The sequence below is a fragment of the Octopus bimaculoides genome, chromosome 1 (assembly GCF_001194135.2).
Source record: "Octopus bimaculoides isolate UCB-OBI-ISO-001 chromosome 1, ASM119413v2, whole genome shotgun sequence".
NCBI classification, from domain to species: domain Eukaryota; kingdom Metazoa; phylum Mollusca; class Cephalopoda; order Octopoda; family Octopodidae; genus Octopus; species Octopus bimaculoides.
In genome coordinates this window covers 51,761,455-51,774,097 of record NC_068981.1, presented here as the reverse complement: position 1 = coordinate 51,774,097, position 12,643 = coordinate 51,761,455, and positions in this window count along the sequence as shown.

The following is a 12,643-nucleotide window of genomic DNA, read 5'->3' as shown; positions in this document are numbered from 1 at the left end:
TTTTTTTTTATTATTATTATTATTATTGTTATTATTATTATTATTATTATTATTATTATTATTATTATTATTATTATTATTATTATTATTATTATTATTATTATTATTATTATTTCCTTTGCACAGCTTCTACGGCTGGGGATGTAGTACGGTGTCAGCTGTTCACTACCAGTGAACTAAAGTAACCCTTCTTATTTTTCGAGCACCTTCCGGAGTATTCGAGCGGTTCCAAGCATTGCTGTTTTCTGCAAGTGATCCACCCTTATTGCAGCCCCTATTTGTTCCACGTATTTCTCGAGATTTTTGCTCACTGTTCCAAGAGCTCCGACAATTATCAGTACTACAGCTACTTTTTTCATCGATCACAACTGCTTAACTTCCCAAGCTAACCTGTCATATCTCTCGACTTTTCTTTCTTCCTTATCGCATACCTTGTTGTCAGCTGGGCATGCTATAGCTATGAACCAGCATAGTTTGTTTTCTTTCTCAATTAAGGCTATGTCTGGCTTCGTATTCTACTTTTTGCTGTGGTCTACAGTTTTTGTAATTGTGCAGTTTGCATATGTTGGCAGGTGCTTACCTCCTTAATTTTTTGTTTTTATCGTGCATTTAATTGTTTTCTTTCAATTCTGTTTCCATTTCGTGTCGAGTGTCTTCTTGATACCTAGTGTAGAGAAACGTACTGTATATATTGGTAGGCCATTGAAATAAACACACCAAATTTTTCATTTACTATGTTATGTAATAGAGGAAAAGGGATAGACAGAAAGAAAATGGAAAAAAAATAATGAAATAAACAAATAAAATAAAGGCTGGGAAAAGAAAGAAAATTCACAATGACAATACTCTTTTCAATACGTGTGACGCACCAGTTAAGACAATCTTTTGCACTTCCTGCATGGTTAGTAAGCCAGGGATCACTCTTAAATAATTTTCAGTTCCTTTCTTTTATCATTCCAAGTGCTCCTACAATCACTGGTATTGTAACCGTCTTGAGATGCCACCTCTTTTCGATTTCGATGAGCAAATCTTTATAGTTTCTGAGCTTATCAAATTCTTTTGCCGAAATATTATGGTCACAGGGTATGCTCATGTCAATCAATAAACAAACTTTATTGTTTTGGTCTTTCACAATAATATCTGGTTTATTTGCTTTGATGGTCCGGCCTGTACATACTGGGAAGTCCCAAAGAATCATTACATTTTCTCCCTCAGCTACTGGCTCAGACTGGTGCTTGTACCATTTGTCAGCAGTTTCGATTTTATAATGCCGACACATTATCCAATGTAGATATTAGCCAACTCTGCCATGCCTTGATTTGTAGTCTACAGATTCTAAAATCTTACATCCAGAGATTAGGTGGGCCAGTGTTTCAATCCCATCGTTACAGTATCGGCACTTTGAGTCTATACCATTTTTATCACATTGGCTTGATATTTCCGGATCAATAATCTCTGATCTTGGGCAGCCAAGATAAAGCCTTCATTCTCTGCCTTTAGCCCTGAGCTCCGTAGCCACTGATGTGTGTGCTGCTGGTCTACATCAGCTTGTTTGTACGGGCTACATATTTGCCATGCAGAGGTTTTTGTTTCCACCAATCAGCTGATTGTTCAAATAAAATAAAATAACCGTCATTATTATTATTATTATTATTATTGTTGCTGTTTTGTTGTTGTTTTTGTTGTTGCTATTCTTCTTCTTCTTCTTCTTCTTCTTCTTCTTCTTCTTCTTCTTCTTCTTCTTCTTCTTCTTCCTCTTCTTCTTCTTCTTCTTTTTCTTCTTCTTCTTCTTCTTCTTCTTCTTCTTCTTCTTCTTCTTCTTCTTCTTCTTCTTCTTCTTATTATTATTATTATTATTATTATTATTATTATTGATATTATTATTATTAAAAAGGTTGCGAAAAAGTAGAAAACAAAATGAATAACAATTTTGTTCTGTGAAATAACTTGTGGTTATGAAGAAGAAATCTGGTTATAGACAAATCAACGAGATGGAAAATGTGAAGAACGGATTCTGGAATGATATGGTAACTCTAGTTATTATGGCTGACTGAAGACAGGCTGCAGTCTGGGATTTAGAGAAAGTATATATTTCTGTAAAATATTTGCAACTAAATTTAAGGAGCAAATACAGAGTAGACACCATACTTATCTCTTAATCAATTGACAAATATTATGATGGGGCTTCGTTATCGCTTAACTCCTAAGACACCATAACAAAGTACAGCTACAGTCAACGACGTTCTAGCCGTATCCATTCTGTTTCCTCGTATATCTTTCTGTGAGACGGTTGCACCTAGTACACTGTACTTATACTAACACACACATTCATACATATACGCACATTTATGCCAACTGGCATTATTATAATCATCGCTTTCATTACATTGTTCTCCACTTAACACATTTTTTCTGTTTGCAACATAGATGGATCGACTATCCACTAGTCTTGTCTGATAAGACAAGAGTCGTTACACCTGGACATGATATGAAAGGAAAATAACTACAAGCATGTGTATATATATGTATGTATGTTCTTTTCTATTTTGAATTATTTGAATACTACCTATAAGAAAAGCGCTGGACTCTAACAAAAATGCAAAGCTCCGTCATTTGAGTGTAGATATCTTAAACAATGTTACATGACATTGTTGCTAGATGTTATTCAAACGCTGTCTTCTTGGAACTTAAGCGTCTATCCTCTTCGTCTCTCTTTAGGTATAGCCTGTCTGTATCACTGTTCCTGAGGAAGTTTTCTGTTGATATCAGCATATTGCGGATTTTAATATCTATGGCATAGATCTCCTCCATAAACCAGTCAAGTATCCCAAATGTTGGTTGCAGCAAATGAATTGTGGGCTATTAATTTGTAAGGGGCGAGCTCCGATTGCCATATCTATGTCTGGTGTAATATTCTTGAGTCATTCTGTCTTTGTTCACAGTACCTTCGTATGGTCCATTGCCTTCAACGTCTCGGTATTTGTAAAATTCTTTTGAGTGGAACAGGAGAGATAGAGAGATTGTTGATGCACAGATTCTGGGTTTGGATGACTGACTTTCCAGATTCAGTAATTGAATACGAACACTTGATTTCACAAAATTCAAGCTGTTTTTGTCATCGTCAACAGTCTTTTCATTGACCTTCAGATCATCCACAAAGAAATTGTGGGTCACATTGGCATTTCTAGTGGTAGCAGACACTAGCAGGAGTTTGGATTTCTGTGGAAGAAATGGTAATGGACTGAATGCCAAAATAAACAAATGTACAGAAAAAAAAATTTCCTTTGCAATATTGATGACATCAGAGACGATCGTTCCGATCTCAGTTGCAAGCTTTAGGATTGTTGCCAATGTATTTTGCTAGCTTCGCAATGGCAGCAACTAAAATAGCAGGCACAGTTGCCAAGTACAGAAACTTTCACAATCATGAAGGAAGGATTAAGTTTAAAACTTTCCTGTAATAGTCATACTATCATACGGTTTCTGTGGTGTTTTATTTCTTCGATCAGTACGCTTTTCTTTATCTACGTTGTTTGGTACATCCCCATACTCACTTCTTTATACCCGCCTGTTTATCAGAGATCATGTTATTGGACTCACATTGTTTCTGGAGGAGTTGTTTGAATCAGCGAGTGCAAAGCATGTACATAAATGTTTAGGGAAGCATTGGGTCTATAATTTTATGTCAATTCGATGGTTTCATTCTTGGCTATAACATTCGTCTGTGATGTAGCAAGGCAAATTGGCATGTCAATCTGGATTTCTATAGTCCTTTCGAATATACATACTTTCTATAGAAGGGCAGTTCTCTATGCCAGATTTTAGGTTTCTTCCAGTTAGAATGTATTAATTGTCCAGTAATTCACATAACACGATTCTATGTGCTCAACAGCGAGGTACGTTTAAAATGAGAACAGTTGTTTTTCTCTTCAGTCTTGCTAAAGTGGTCTATCGCTCAACGATAATTTAGAAAAAACTTAAAAAGGTTTTACGAACTATGGTTCCAAAATGTTCTTAAATCGTTTCTGTCAAATCAGTTACATGTGGAGGTATGCGAATAGTTGTGGCAAAGATTCATTTAACATTATATTAAGTTCTCTCTTACAGCACATTTTGAATGGTTCTTAGTGTTTTAAGAAGCTCAGTTAGCATCGCGTGAGTTAGACCTACCATTGGTTAGTCATTTTTGTTTTGGTAAGGAGAAATGCTCAATACCGAAGCTGTTTCGCCGTAAAATAGTTCAGGTGAACTTGGTTCTAATTTCTTTAGACGCCCTCATATGGTCGATAGAAAGATCATCTAGGGCTTTGTCATAGCACCACATTAAATAGTGGTTTAAATGTAAGGACCATCTGAAGTGAGAAAAGAGCTTACGTCGTCGCAAACAACTTACTAATGACATATCACTGTTTGTGTTTATATCGGTATTATCGTTGTTGCTATCAGAACCGCCGCTTGGTATTTGATATATCTTGTAATCCGGTTCGAATAACGCTAAGCTGTTAAGTAAAAGACGTTTCTTTTACGTATAACAGAAGATATATACCAGTTACTGATTTGCACTCGAAGAGTCAGAATAATTATAGGAAGAAACGTTCAACAACTGTCCTGTACACCTGCACATCTAAAGATAACGGCGTCAGGTTATGTGTATATATATATGTTTGTATGAATGTATAGATTATGTATATATGGATGTGTGTATGTATGTGTATATATACTGTGCGTACACGTAGACGCACATGCTTGTATATGCTTATATGTGTGTATGAGTGTATGTTTGTGCGTATACGACAGGCTTTTTTTAGTTTCCATTTGCCAAATCCACTCACAAGGCTTTGGTTGGGCCGAGGTTGTAGTAGAAGATACTTGTGCAAGGTGCCAAACACACACACACACACACACACACATCCACACGCGCGCGCGAGCACACACACATAAACGCGCATATTGTGTCACCGGTCATATGGTTCAGCAAGTTATCACCCTCATTCTGCGCCTTATGCTGACCTTCTTTGTATCTCTTTTCTCTCTCTTAGTAATGTAAAGCTTGATTTAAGAAGTCATCCAACATAACGACCAACATTTATATAGGTTATTACTCTAGAAATATTAATGTAGCACCACAATGTTAGAATAACTCAGTAAAAATAGTATCCTAAAGCATTTGTTTCATTTTAATACGAGTGATGTATATTCATTTATGAGCTGCCCGGTCTTATTACAACAAACGACAATATTTACTGTGATGGTGTAGTCAGAAATGTTCTTCTCAACCACAATGACAACGCGTAATGTAATATTAAGACGTAGAATTGTACATAGAAACACACACATACACATGTCGTAATATAGAAGTAAATATATTCTGAATATATGAATATGAAACAAGTCTTTTACTGTGTCTAACCGTTACACCCTAAAGAATGAATCACGTAACGTGCTTACATTAAATTTTTTGTCAATAATATATCTAAAGAAAGGTGACATTAGAAACTGACTGCCACTACGAAGTCAAAAATACATACTATAATGCTGATTATATACTGCAGCATCCTGTGTGTAAATAACAATCTGTTGCTGAAGAAATGGCAAATCGCAAATATAGTTGAGAGTGACATGTGTTAATAATGTACATTAGATTGCTTTCCAGCCAATTCCAATAATCGGCAATTATTTAACTAGCAATGCATTATTTCCTAAGGCTTGTGAAAATGTTTTCACAATATTACTCGAAACATTTTCTACATATATATTATATATGTTTTTCATACCAGGGGCGAAAGAAACACATCGACTTTAGTTCTAATTGCTGTAGCCTTCAGGCTTAACACTACTAACAGATGTGGTCCCTCATATCTGTCTAGTCTGTTGTAGAGGTTTTTATACCTCTGATAGTAGTAATTTTAAAATGCTAAACGTTCAAAAATATTTCCTGGAGTTAGATGTGGTAAAGGAAAATGTTAATTTCCAAAGCAAAGTCAGCAATAAGATGAGGTTTGCAACCTGAATTGTATATTACATTCCTAATCACCATAACTAATGCAGTGAAAATTAAACAACAAAAGCAGTGAAACTTTTAAAATCAAAGCAGGAAACTCAATACTAAGATAAAATATCTCGCAGATATTCTGATCAAGTGAAGCACCTCAGCAGAAAAAAAAAAAAAGTACGCACATGCTACAGATGCAGCTGTCGTGAGGAAAAACGAATGTTAGCAAATCTACAACAAATAACTACAGAAAAATGTAACTAAAGATATTGAATCGTATTATGCGTCACAAAGAGAGATGTACGCATTAAATAACAAAGATACGAACAAAGAAAACATATTCAATGAAATACTACTCCATTACATTTAGGATTTAAATATTATTAAACAAAACATTTTGGAAAAAGCAAAAGTGCAAGCAGTAAGTCAAATAATAAATACATAATATTCACTCAAAATAAAATGAAATCAAACATAATAATACACTATCACACAATAAAGTCGCACCAACAAGCGCAAACAGAACAAGACGATGCAAACAAAAGCATATAGTATATATTAAGCCAGTAGCTAAATCTAAAAAGTACTTACAGAAATTGCTGTTCATTAAAGCTATACAAAGCAGATCAATCATGTGCGACATAAAACAAGTTAATATCTGCAATGAACTCGATACTCGGAAGTAAAATGTATATATATATATATATGGGTTAAATTATTTGATCAAAACTTGCATCTGAATTACTGTGCAGATAGTTGAGTACTCTGCAATCACGTATGCCCTTAACATAATTTTGTGGCAGCATCATTATGGCACATTGAATGAATTAAAATGCACATTCTACACGACAGGCTTCTATACAGTTTCCTTCAATTCACTTTAAGACACAAGTAATGGCTCGATTCGAGGCTATACAAAATGACATACGTGCAAAATGTCATGCAGTGGGGACGAAATCGAAACTCGTGATTATCAGTATGATCATATTCGAAATAAAATATATATAGTTACACCCAACCACACGCACATACACACGCAAAAACACGTGCACGCGCATACACAAATACAAATATATGCACCTTGTTGAGTCAAAAGTTTTTTTCGGATTTTCATGAATTTAATACAACTAGTTGTTCATTCATTGCCGAATTAATTATTTTTTATCTTCATATATATAACATATGAACATTAATTGCTTATTATTTTTTTTACTGCTTTGATAATTAGTACTCAAAAACATTATAAGTAGAACCATTTTAAGCTACTCGTAGGAAAAATGGATTGAGTTCGAGGATAGCGGCGAATGAAAATATTGTGGAAGTTCCAGGAACTGACAACCGACGTGTGGCCCAAAACTAGTTCAGACATTTCAAGGAAGGTGATACTAACCACGAAGAAAAACCAAGATCAGAGAGACATTCTGCTGTGGAAAATGACGCCTTGTTTGAAATGGTAGAACTACAGTTAAGCGCAAGCGCTCATAAATTGTCAAAAGAACTTGGTCCTTCGCAAACCAGCTTCAAACAATACCTCCATAAGCTCGGCGTTGTGAACAGACGCTGTCGACAAGCACCTCATGAACTAACCTATGACCCAACTCTACGACGTGGGAACATTTGCAAACAACTGCTGGGAAATCCTATAGATACCCATTGTTGGTGTTGAATTATAAGTGGGGATGAAAAATGGATCTATTTTCATAATCCTAATAAAATAAATCAGTGGCTTCTTTCCGCCCAAGTTTGTCAAACAAGGGCAGTTTGAACAGGAAGTCATATTGTCTGTTTGGTGGAACTTTGATGGGGTGTTGCACTTTGAGTTTATCCTACATAATCATGCCGTGGACACTAACTTTTATTCTTAACAACTGCAGCAAGTACATGGTACTTTAAAAACTCGCTACCCGGTATTGGTCAATCGACGACGCGCACTCCTACAGCATGACGATACTTCAGCACATATTACCAATGTGAACAAGTGCAAACTCGAGGAACACAAGGGACTGGAAGTGCTGCCTCATACTACCTACAGTCCATATCTTGCTACCTTTTCCGAGCCGTGGCTCATTTCTTGTGTGGACGGGGATACACCAGGCGTGTTGACCGACTGGAAGACTCAAGGGGTTGAATGTGGAAAAATACTCAACGAAATGTCCGACTATGTAGACAGCATAGATTTTCTATCTTAAGAAATATTTTTTGAGAATATTTGATGTGATATTCAGGATTTAAACATATGCGATTGCAATTCTGCAAAATATTGTACACACATGCGAATCCTTTCAATCTCTTAATTTCTGGCTAAATGTAATCTTAACGCTAACCCTAAATATCAAACTAAGTGCTAACAATAGACCTCAATCGCTGCCTTACAAAAGGAGGCACGATAACATGGCAAATTCGTCCACTGGAGACTATATGAAAAGTACAGCCTGAACAGAGCACGGAAACGGTACGAACATGAACCAGAAGGAGTCACTGAGAACAATGAACGTAAGATACTGTGGGATTTACAATCCAATGTAACTCCCTAATCGAGACTCGGAGACCAGATATTGTGGTAGATAAAGGGAAAAAGGAAACCAAGATTATAGATATTGCAATACCTGGAGATGCATGCATAAGTGAGAGGGAACTAGAAAAGATTGAAAAGTACAGACTACTAAAAGTCGAAAGTGCAAGAATATGGACTATGAGAAACATGTCTGTCATTCTAGTAGTTGTAGGGGCACTCGGAGCACTAACAACCAAGTCCGACAAATATGTCAAAGAAATTGGAATTGACATGAGAGTAGAGCAAGCCCCCCAAACTGCTTTGCTGGGGACGGCTAGGGTTTTGAGATTGGTACTTGGATGTTTGAATGTCTCCCACGATAATTAACAACCAAGTATCAATGCTTATAATGTGCGGAAAGAGACCTTGTAAGACGTCTGACAGCAGGCTGCTGTCCGCTCTCACAGAATCTACCAGAACAAACAAAACCGAATGTTCTGAGAAGTAAAACAACAGCAGCAGCAGCAGCAAAAACGACAACAACAATAATAATGATATTATACGCTTAATCAGATCTGGAGTTGGAATTATAGACTGAACCAGAAATTACATAAAGAATCTTGTGAGAAAAACTAGGAAGTTGTTGACGATGTATGAAGTTCACCAACCTAAAGCTAATATCAACCAGCTGTATTTGAGGAGAGATCATGGTGGAAGAGGCTTACTAACAGTAAAAGAATGTGTACAGATGGCAAAAAAGTCTAGTAGAGTATTTACAAAGCAGCAGAGATAAACTACTAAAGACAGTTAATAATGAACAGGTGATGAAGCGCGTAATAGGAGGTCAGACAGATAAAAGAGAAACCTCTGCATGGCCAATTTTGGAGAGCCACTGAGACATATGAAAAAATTCTGGGATTGGTTAAAAAGGAAGCAACTGAAAACAGAAGCAGAGCCTAAATGTAGCAGCCCAAGATCAAACGATAAAAACAAATTGAAAAGAAATATATATGGAAAAAATGTATCTGAAAAATGTAGAGTCTATGGAACTTGGAACGAGATAGTGGCACACATTGTGGAAGAATGCCCCAAGTTAGCACGGGAAGAATATAAGAAATGGAGGCACGACAAGGTTATAAAAGTTATACACTGGAAACTGTCCCGGGAATGGGGGTTTGAAGCTGGAAACATGCTACAATCATCAAGTCGAAAGAGTACTGAAGTCAGAGAAATGTAAGGTTTTGTGGGACTTTCCTATTCAAACGGACAAGAAATTTGAAAATAATAGACCAGACATAACGATTGTAGATAAGGAAAATCGAAGTTGCTTATTAATCGAGCCACCATAGCCGTTTGATTTCAGGATCGTAAAGAAAGAAGAAAAACAAAAAATTCAATCGTACCCATAATAATTGGTGTGTTGAGAACAGTAAGCAAAGATTTAGGAACATGGCTGGAGGAGATTGATATAGAGTACCTACAGAGAGTTTGCCTCTTAGGGACAGCAAGGATTATCAGGAGGGTTTTAAGCACTCCAAAGACTGCTGGAAACATGTGGATATCTAACGTTACAGGTAGTAACCCGCTATCCACATAATTCTTACCAGGATTATGACCGAACCTGACAACAACAACAACAGGAAATATATATATATATATTTTCGTCATTCAAATAATTAGATGATTTAGCGTTTCGCTAATGTATATATACAAAATTAATATAAACAGCCGTTTGCAATGTTTCATAAAAGAGGAGAATTACAAATGTCATTAAATGTGACTATTGTGTTAAAACACCTACATTGTTAGAAATAAGAGCGAAACGCTCTCATGCTGTATTTAACGCACATGAATGAAAACATATACACTAACAAGGACCATAATCATCCGAAAAGAGCCGATCGAGAATTCTTAATACTGACGTGTCAGTTTCAACAATTTCCGTTGCCGCATCAGTTAAAACCGCTCGCCATTTGGCTCTTTCCGGACTCGCTTATATATATATATACACATTAGGGTTACTTAGAGTTACTCTGTTGCTCACCTCTATACCATGTCTTGCTTGGATATAAACGTATTCACATCCCGTTTGTAAGCTATCACGTTACCTCTTAATTGTGTTATTTATGTCTGTTATGTACTGTTAGTGTAAATCTAGAACTTATAACGTTACGTGTGTTTTTCCTTTTTTTTTTCTAAAAGGAGTATATGTAAAGATCGTGTGGAATTCCAACTCTTGTACATAAAACATATAGTTACCCACAAAGGAAATAATGTTATTCGAATAGTAGCTGCAAACAGATAAAGTTTGTCATTGTCATCTATTTATAGACGTAACAAAGTTGTGTTGCAATATTAACTGTAATCTTTTCAATACTATTGTTTTTTATTGCTATATGATGTTCATTTCCCCTGTAGCTTCTTCGGATGCGTATGACTGTTTAGTGGAAAGAGAGTGTCGTAGTAGCTGTTGTCAATTTGACCTCTGTATAATGCAGATATGTTATTTTCTGTAATCCTTCGACTGCGTATGGTAAATAGAGGATGAATAATTTCAGGGTCATTTTTGCAATGTAAATAAATTAATACATTGTACAATTGGCAATTAATTCACTTCTGATTTGCTGCTTGAATTTATTCCGCAAAACATTCCTAACATATGATTAGCTTACCTGGATACAAGCTAATAAATTTCCCACCTGGGTTGCATTACTTATTTTCATATTTCTTTGTTATTAATCCAAGCGCAATTTAATATTATAAGTACCCTCCCCTAAACTGGATTTGAATGAAGTCACATTTTAATAGTGTTCCTTCTTCACTTTTAATCTACCGACTATACAATCTTAAAGGCATTCTTTTCCTAATTATTCCTACATTCAATCTCTCTTCCAGTTGAGAGTCTGTAAGGGGTACGAGCCGGTCTGCCTCGTTTTTGCTCTCCGCCGCGCTGTTGTGCAATCGACCGCAGTTGCCAGAGGCCGCTCGGCGCCTGCATGCGTCCGCGCTCGTCATCGACCGATAGCTCGCCTTACTCCTCTCTCTCGTGCCCGTCCCGGTCCGTGCCGACCCAACCCAACCGCGCTCCGCCTCCGGCGCGCCTTTCTTCCGCGCGGCCGTCTCCGCTGCCTTCCGGCTATTTCTCGGCTCTCCGCCGATGACGCCCTACAGCCAGCGCAGTGTAGACGACCATACCATGGAATTCAAGCTAACAGTTGTTCGCTTGAAATTATCAAATATTCTAGAAAAACAATATCTTACCTTATGTCTTGCATTGAATGTTGGATTGCACCCAGAAAAATTAACACAGGCATTAAATAGCCTCTATTTTTTTCTTTCTTAAATACCTTTCCACAGACTTACCTTCATTAAAATTTCATAAGACCTATGTGTTATGAACTCAGCGTCGAAATAATAAATAATGAGAAGAAATCTGATACATCTACTATCATCTACCCACTTCCACTAGTTCCGTTCGCGTCTGTCTTCCAATAATTCAAAACACACTTTTAAGCTCTGACGAGAATGTTTCGTGAGGTCACTTTTCCATAAATTGGTTGATTAAAGAATCAATTAATTGACCAATTAACATGCAAACAATAGTGTGTAATAGATTCAGCTTATTGAATCATCAGAAACATATGTGAATGAATAAAGTATCATATGAATTCACTTCGTTCTTTATTTGATGACGGTTTTACTCTGTGATTAATATACCAATCAATTAATTAGTGAGTATCGTCTGATTTACTGACTGCACCTGTCACATGGTATAATCTGCATGAATAACTATACAGTTTACAGGACATACTGCTAGCCGGAGTTATTAAATGAAGTGCTTACCGAACTGTCTTTTTAATCCCTATTTTCCTTTACAATATATATATATATAGGCGTAGGAGTGGCTGTGTGGTAAGTAGCTTGCTTACAAACCACATGGTCCCGGGTTCAGTCCCACTGCGTGGCATCTTGGGCAAGTGCCTTCTACTATAGCCTCGGGCCGACCAATGCCTTGTGAGTGGATTTGGTAGACGGAAACTGAAAGAAGCCTGTCGTATATATGTATATATATATATGTATGTGTGTATGTGTTTGTATGTCTGTGTTTGTCCCCCCAACATCGCTTGACAACCGATGCTGGTGTGTTTACGTCCCCG